This window comes from Adiantum capillus-veneris, chromosome 9 (assembly GCF_014529385.1).
Source record: "Adiantum capillus-veneris isolate H3 chromosome 9, ASM1452938v2, whole genome shotgun sequence".
NCBI classification, from domain to species: Eukaryota; Viridiplantae; Streptophyta; class Polypodiopsida; order Polypodiales; family Pteridaceae; genus Adiantum; species Adiantum capillus-veneris.
The window spans coordinates 86,718,321-86,726,810 of NC_140939.1; positions in this window are offsets into that span (position 1 = coordinate 86,718,321).

Below are 8,490 nucleotides of genomic sequence, written 5' to 3' on the forward strand. Positions count from 1 at the left end.
TTTGTTAGCCATGTGTGCTAACTAGCTAACAAGGTATGCTAATTAGCATATGTATTATGCTATTTGGCATACATTTTATGCTAATTAGAACATTGTGTATGATGGCTAGCATACAAGTATGATAACTATAAGAAAAGGTAGGCTTATGCATGCTAATTACCATACCTTTTTCCTAATTAGCATACTTGCATGCTAGCCATCATATAGTGTTCTAATTAGCATAAAAAGTATGCTAATTAAACATATTAAATATGCTAATTAACATACCCTGTATTTTAGTTACCACACTGTGTGTGCTAACTAACATACAGTGTATGCTTATTAGCATACCTTGTTTGCTAGTTAGCACACTGTGCACTAATTAGCTTATTTAACATGCTGATTAGCATACTTTGTGTCTAACTGGGAAATTCTCTATGCTAGTTAGCATGCATAGTTTGTTAACTAGCATAGAAGGTATTCTTATTATCATACAAGAAATGCCAACTAGTATTCACAATATGCTAGCTAGGATAATTATATGTGCTAACTAACATACAAAATATGCTTATAACCATGACAATGTATGCTAGCTAAATCTCATAGTATGCTAACTAGCATAAGTAGGTTTGACAACTACCATACACAATATGCTAGACACCATACCCACTAAGCTAACTAGCATACCTTCCATGCTAACTAGCATAACTAGGTTTGACAACTATCATACACAATATGCTAGACACCATACCCACTAAGATAACTACCATACCTTCTGTGCTAGCTAGCATACACAGGGCTAGTGTAGGAATCAAGGTTGGATAAACTGCTCCTTAACATTATCTTACCAGAACTCTGTGTGATTGGAGGTCCTTGCCAAGTGACCTTGCCACACCATTCAGTTGGTATGCTCTGATGGCAGGTGGAAGCTCTACATTCGGTCCCCAGGGAGCATGTAGCAACAAAGCAGATGAGGTGATAGGTATGCTCACATGGCATTTTGACCATTGCACTGATTTTGTGTACTTCTAGTGGCAGACCACATCCAGTACACACGTTGCTTGTTGTCCCATCACGTACCCCTCCTATACACTCTGTAAAAGTGTCCATATCTATCTTGCATAGGGCAGTGGGGATGAAGGAGCCTTGTATCATCCTACTTATCTGCATGAGAAGCTGCAATTGACTATCACAGGCATGCACTTTTGCTTCCTGCACCTCCACATTAATCTACAAACCAATCAAAATAGAGGCATGGTAAGTCCATAGGATAGTTGTGCACATATTCAAAACATAAGGTTCAGTGGGGGTGTCAACGATAATGGGGGGTGTCCTTACTGTGAGGAAGCCCCGAACCACCCAGTGTCTCCTTCAGTGTCTCGATCTTTATCTTGAGCTCTATTTCTCTCCTTGCATCCACACTGTTAGTGAGGCCTAAACACCGCAATTCATTCTAAGCAATTGTGAGAGCTCTTAATAGAGAGGGGTGTTGCCCTGGCAGCAGAAACAACATTCGGAGCTACTTGGCCAGCACAATCGTCCTTTGTTTCTGCAGATCCCTCCTCTGCTTTTTGACTTGAGGGGTGGGTATTATGCACCCTCCACTTTTCAACATGGGCACCGTAGTATCCTTTTTCTCGAAGGTCTTGTAAATGTTGGACAGTAAACTCAGCCCAATTGAGCTGCATGATTGAGCCACTTGCAATTTCCACTGGACTAAATTGTTTTACAAAACCCTTCGCAAAAGCCGAATTAATTTCCATGTTGGTGGAGGGATTCTTGTACACCCTGTAGTGCAACTGAAGTACTTGCTCGTACATGTCGCTACGAATGCTACTGCATTTGAAGCGATATTTGTTGCAATCCTTTGCCTCTCTGAATACACTGAACCACTCCAAATCTGTAATCTGCTCCCACTTCACCAATTTGGGCTCATCACCGTCCATGGAGAGGCCATGGACAACATTGAACTCTTCTGCTGTTACACAAAACTTTTCATGCAGTAGGATATTAAGCTTGGGAGCTTTCCATCGACCTGCACACCACACAGGATTATAAGATTAAAACCTTAAAAAACCCCACTAGAATAGGGCTATCAAGTAATTTCTACACAGGCAATTACACGGGCTCTCCTTAGATGCAATCATCTAAGCATGCACCTTGAATGCCTATGGCAATGCACAATCACCTGATCAATGTGAGAGAATCCACAACTAGATTGCAGCCAGGGGCTACTACAAAAACAAGCATATAAGTTGAATGAATAGTCCTCCATGTTTATTGCAGCATATGCTTAGCAGCATAATTTTCTCATGGGTGAGAGGATTCACTAACAGATTAGTAGTCGGAGCATGCTGGAGAAATGTGTCATGCTTTGCTTGATTTACAACTTCCAAATGTGGCCCCCTTATTGGGTAGAGAGAGAGAGAGAGAGAGAGAGAGAGAGAGAGAGAGAGAGAGAGAGAGAGAGAGAGTACTTGAGTCTTGCTTCCCCTTCCTTACATGCATCTACTTTGACATTGGGGATCCTTGGGAATTACAAGTGATCCGAGCCTATCACAAATTTTTTTTACTATATTTTGTTGGTTTTCCTTGCTTCTAGAGGTTTACAATAAAAGAAAGAGTGAGAACAACCTCTCGGAAAAATAAAAAAAATGATTTGATGGGAATTTTTTCTTGACTAGTTCACCGGAGATGAAAGGTAGAGGGAGAACCTAGTGGTAAAGGGAAGGGAAAATATGTAAATGTGAAAAGAAAATATATGATGTGGTTGTGGAGCCATGCACCCATGATTCAAGGGTCATGAGTGGCTCATATCATCATGGTTTTGGAGCCATATGATGATTCAAACAGATGGGACCCAAGTGGAAGACTTGGTAAAGGAAGGAACCAGACACATGATTTTGCTGGATTTTTCAAAAATACTTCCACTCCGATCCAAGAAAAGTTGTCTTCATGAAACTTGTAGCTGAGGAGCTGGAGATTTTGACCATATTTTTTTTATAATTTTTGCATCTACGATCTAGGAGATATCGCCAAAACGGCGGACGCCAGTTTTTTCAACTGTGGTGGAGACCACCCCCTCTACCTTTACACACACACCCTTCCTTTTCCACATTGAGACCTTCTCTAAAAATCAGCCATTAGTCTTCTCACCCTCCCCTCCTTCCTTCTCTCTCTCAAACTCAAAAAACCATCACAAATTCCTCTTCTAATCATCTCTCAAGTCATGCTTAATCTTGTTGTAATTCATAAGTTCTCATTCAACCCCTTTCTATTATTACTAGATATGTATTTATTTTATTTAGATTCTTTACATTTTTAAATAAGGAAGCTCTTGGATTGAAGCTATGGAGAAAGGAGTGAAGACAACACAAGTGATGATGGAGCCAATTAGTTGCAAATTGGTCAACAAATCACTTGGAAGGAGCTTCTTCATTGGTTGAATGTCCCTAATCAAGCTTCATTTGTACAAATTACACTTGGATCTTAACATCACTCCTAATCACTCTCTTCCCTATATAAAGAGGCCTTCCCCTTTGTAATTTCAAGCCTCCCTCAGCCCCATTGAGTCTTTGTATCACTCACCATGAGCCCATAAAGCTCATTCATTCACTCTATTCTTGCACATTCTAGAGTGCAAATTGTTTCATGCTAGTAACCTCCCCTCCTCTTACTTATGTTAATTAAGAGAAATCTTTTATGTGTGTGTGAGAGTGCTTGATGTGATTTTGGCTAATCCTTGAGTGGTTGTTTAGTAATCTACATGCTATTTGTGTTGGGAGTGTTTGAAGTTATCCATTCCTTGTACACACACTAAGGTTAATGCTTCATTCATAGTGATCTCTCTCTCTCTCTCTCTCTCTATCTCTCTCTCTCTCTCTCTCTCTCTCTCTCTCTCTCTCTCTCTCTCTCTCTCTTTGTGTAGCGGTCCTAGTCCACGCTTCCAAGACTAGGTGGTGCCCTCATCTCATTTCCCTTGTGGCGCAATGGAGTTTGTTTTGGTGTAGAGGCCGCCATTCCAAATTTCCTTCGTCAACAAGCATTCAATCTTTTGCAGGGCAGAGGAGAATCAACAGAACCTTTGCCCCTCGACTTCCTTCTAGATGGAATACTGTCAAGATTGCTCTCAAAGGTGGTTGGCTCCAGTGGTAAGCTATCCTCCACTTGGACTGACTGCTAGTCTCTGACGGCAGACTTGCTTGGATCTCGCAATCGCTTTCCTCCCTCTCTCTGGCCCGTGGCCCCTGCGCTGTGCTTCCCTCCATGCTTCATGACTACACCACTACCTCAACGTAACGCTGAGCTTAACTGTTAGAGATTTTAAAAATATTACGATTCATTCTTTTGAAGTCCAAGTATTGCACTTTGTATAGTTCATGATGGTGGCCCACACACTTGAAAAAACATGACTGTCCTATCCATGTGTTATGCTTACAAGATGTGCTTGCTGCCATATGTTAACTAGCACAAAAAGCGTGATACGTTAACATGCTTTCACGCTTAACTAAAAGGGGATCTTCACATACAACATTGTTCATTACAAAGGAATATGTAAAACTATATAAAATTCCATTGAGAATTTTTTTTGACAATACTTTGAAGTAATTGGCCTTGAAGATGCTTGCTTACCTAGCTCTTTGTTCACCTAGATGTTGTGTTAGATACTTACATATTTCATGCACCATGTGTGTGTGTATTTTAGGGAGACTTTGTTAATGGCATGGATCATCTCTTTGACCTTACTTATCTACCTATCATTGTTTGAAAAAGAAAAGACACATTCTTTGTCTCTTAATCACTTTGTATTAAGAAAAATAAAAGAGTGTTTGAAACTGAAAGAGACATTATTTCTCTCTTAATCACTTTGTATTAAAAAATAAAATAGTGTTTCCATCATGATTATTTCGTAATTGAAGCTTTAACTTACACACAATGCAACATCGATTAGTCATTACTACACTCAAACTTTAGTTTGTCATATCAACATAGCCTAACAAAATGCTCACAATTCTCCCCATTTCTATGCTAGACCACTCACTCTTTCCAAGATTCAGTATGATATCATCTAAACCCTTTCAAGATTCTATATTTCATGATCCAAAAAAAAGTGAGGTTAACCACATGTAAAACATTACGTGCAGCTTGGTCTATAGAGATGTAGCTAGGTGAACATGAGATTGAGAGTGAGGTAAAGCAAACATCAATGAGTTTCAACCATCCAACATTCTCGTTGACTCTTTACACTCTCTTTCCCTCTCTATATGAATGTGTGTGTGTGTGTGTGTGTGTGTGTGTGTGTGTGTGTGTGTGTGAGAGAGAGAGAGAGAGAGAGAGAGAGGCAAGAAATTGCAAACTTGTAGACCTTGTGTGATAAGAGATAGTGTTATAACTTTGTGGGTGGAACCAAACTTAATCAAATTTAACAAATCTGAAAGCTAAATGTGCTTGTAAGAAGGAAATTAGAGTGGTCCAAACACACTATAATAAAGTAGAAGACCCATGTGTATAGAGCATAAATTTTCATACTAGGAAATTATTCTTTAAAAGTGATATCCCACACTTTATCCTCATGACTATACATTTACTAATGCTTTGATAAAGCATGATGCTATTAATAGCCGTTTTTCGGCTCTCCGTAATTTCCATAGTGAGTTACCTCACGCTACCAAAACCACCCAAACACTATGGCTATCCCTACCATTTCACTGTACATAGGCGTGTGTGAGTTAGGGGGCTTTTCCCATATCTTCTTAAAATCCTCAGCTAGCCAGTCACTGGGCTAGTTGAGCCAAAAAAATAAATAAAATCAAAAAAATAAATATGCCCTAAATATAGGGATTTTTATAATTATTTTGGTATTTTATTTAAATATTTATACTTAGGTGTGTGTTTTATTAAACATGTGTATGCTTTCTTTCATCCTCTTACACCATAAGTATATATTTTGCCAATGTGTACATACTCTAACCTCATATTGTTCTTTTATACAAATCACCCCCACATTTTCACCCTCACCCTCGTGAAAACAAAAAATTGATTTCTACTCTCTTAGTTACGTTTATTATGTTATTTACTTGCATACCTTTTCCTCTTTCACCCAAAATAATACAAAGAGAGACCATATCATATGATTCCAATATCTTTCCATATCCATAATTCCTCCATTTTTAAAAAAAATGTTTACTCATTATTCTAACACCATGTGCTCATGGAGCTAAAATCCATGAATAGTCCATACACTAGTCCCACCATGTATATATTGATTTATTCACCAATAATCCTCCTCCATGCATGGGTCAATGGAAAATTGGATGCTTTGTATTATGATATGACAAAGGAGGGACTCACTCTTGGATGCATTGTACAAATTCAACAAAGGAGGGGGCCACTAAAAGACTTTTGTAGGCATAAAAAACAGGCTTTTTGGTGAGAATTTTGGCACCCATCTCCACTCCGAATTTGGAGCGGTGGTCAAAAGAGAAAATGTGTAACAAAAGCTGAGTAATCACCTCAAAAATTTTGGTGATTTTTGGGGCAACCACCGGTGAGCTATGATTTTTTGAGTGGACCCTAGTCTGCCCACTTTTCTCACAAGTAGCCCATAGTCTTCTCTCACCTCTTTCCACACTTCTACACACACACACAAACACACATTCCTCTCAATCCCTCACTCAAACCTGCACCTTCAATGGTTTCTCTCACCTTCTTCACCATTAACCTCTCCACTTACTCCCATAGCTCTCATATGAGCTCTCCATGTACATACACCATCTCTATGCCTCTCTCTATTATCTCCAAAGTACAATTCCATACTACTTCTTATATATATACATAAATTCAGCATGTGTATCATGCTTAACCTCTGCAAATCAAGAGATCTCATCAACGGAATTACCATTTTCATCACGATAATCAACCTTGGCGGCGGTGGCGTAAAGAAGGGAAGACGAAGAAGAAGATCGATAGTCATTTTGAGAACCTACACAAGTCCAAAACTTCTTCAAGCTTCACCATCACAAGGATTTGCTCACTTCATTCAACCATCTTACTTCAACCATCCACCTCATTCTACCCATTGTAAATGTAACATTAACTTTCTAGTGATTACTAACACTAACCACTAACATACTAACACAAAATAGCATTGACCTAACCATAAAAGACACCTCACCTCAAGACATGTACAAAGTAACTCTCTCTCTCTCTCTCTCTCTCTCTCTCTCTCTCCTTACTTAAAACTTTACTTTCACCTTATCTACCATCAATAATGCTTTTTTTTGAGCCCACATCCATGACTCAAGCAGACAAAGAAGGCCCGCAATGTTTTGATATTCAAAAAAATCATAATCCTGATTTGTTAGCTTATAAATTAGGATTTCTAATCATCTTAATGAGGGGTCTCCAACCTATAAATAGGCCCCTCTCCTTCTTGTAAAACAACCTCCAACATCTCACATAGCACCCCAGCACTCTATGCGTGAGGAGAGACTTAGGTGTAGCAACCACTTGTGAGCTTCACTCTTGGTGTGAGAGAAGCCTTCAAGCTACACATTGCAAGTGAGAGAGCATGAGTTCCACAAATCTCAAAACCACTATTGTATATGCTCCTTCATCATCAATAAATTTAGGTTTGGTGCATCAAAGGCGTGATTCGACGTTCAAATCTTCGTCCTTCCATTTGTGCAATATGGTTTGGTGAATTCAAGGTGACTTGTGTATTTTGAGTTTTTATCGGTTGATCTTGATTTTAGAAAGTGTTTTAGTGTGTTTTTCATTGCCAGTTTTTTGTCCATTGTAAGAGGGTTCTTGTGGTGAGAGGTCTCCCACACCCTAAGACTGTGTGTGTGTGTTTTGGCAATGTTTAGCAATCACTAAGCATTGAGTGAGTTTTGTACAAGTTCTACGATAGCATCATAACGAACCATCTCCATTTGCAAGTCACAAATAAGGTATTATGCAAGATCCATTCCTCTCTCTCTTCCCTTCGCTCTAGCTCTCTCTAGTCCATTTTGTGTGTGTCTTGGTGTGAGGTTGTTTGTTTGTGTTTTTTGTGGTGTATCTTCTTGGTTGTGACAATCTCTCTTGCATCCTAGTTCGCATACCATAACTAGGTGGTGCCCCTATTTTGTTTGGGTTTGGCTGTGGGTTTGTTGTTGTGTTGTGCTTGTGGTTGCCCCAGCCCCAATTGAGCAGCACGGGAGCCTTGAGGGGTGTTTAGAGGTCACCTCTCTTGTTGCCCGCCTTGGACCGCCTTACTATGAGAGACTAGCATTGAATCATGATAACCTTAATCATATTATGGTGATGACTGAAGACTTCAAACATCAAATTAAATAGTGAAGTTGTAATAGTATATACAATCCAAATTACTATATGGACATCCATTACTAAATCATGTTCATCTTTGAGAGATGATCTAATGAACTCACCTTTAAATTCTTGAGCCTATCTTGTTGTCCACACGGGGAGACGATCTATTGAACTCGCCTTTAAACTCTTGATCCTATC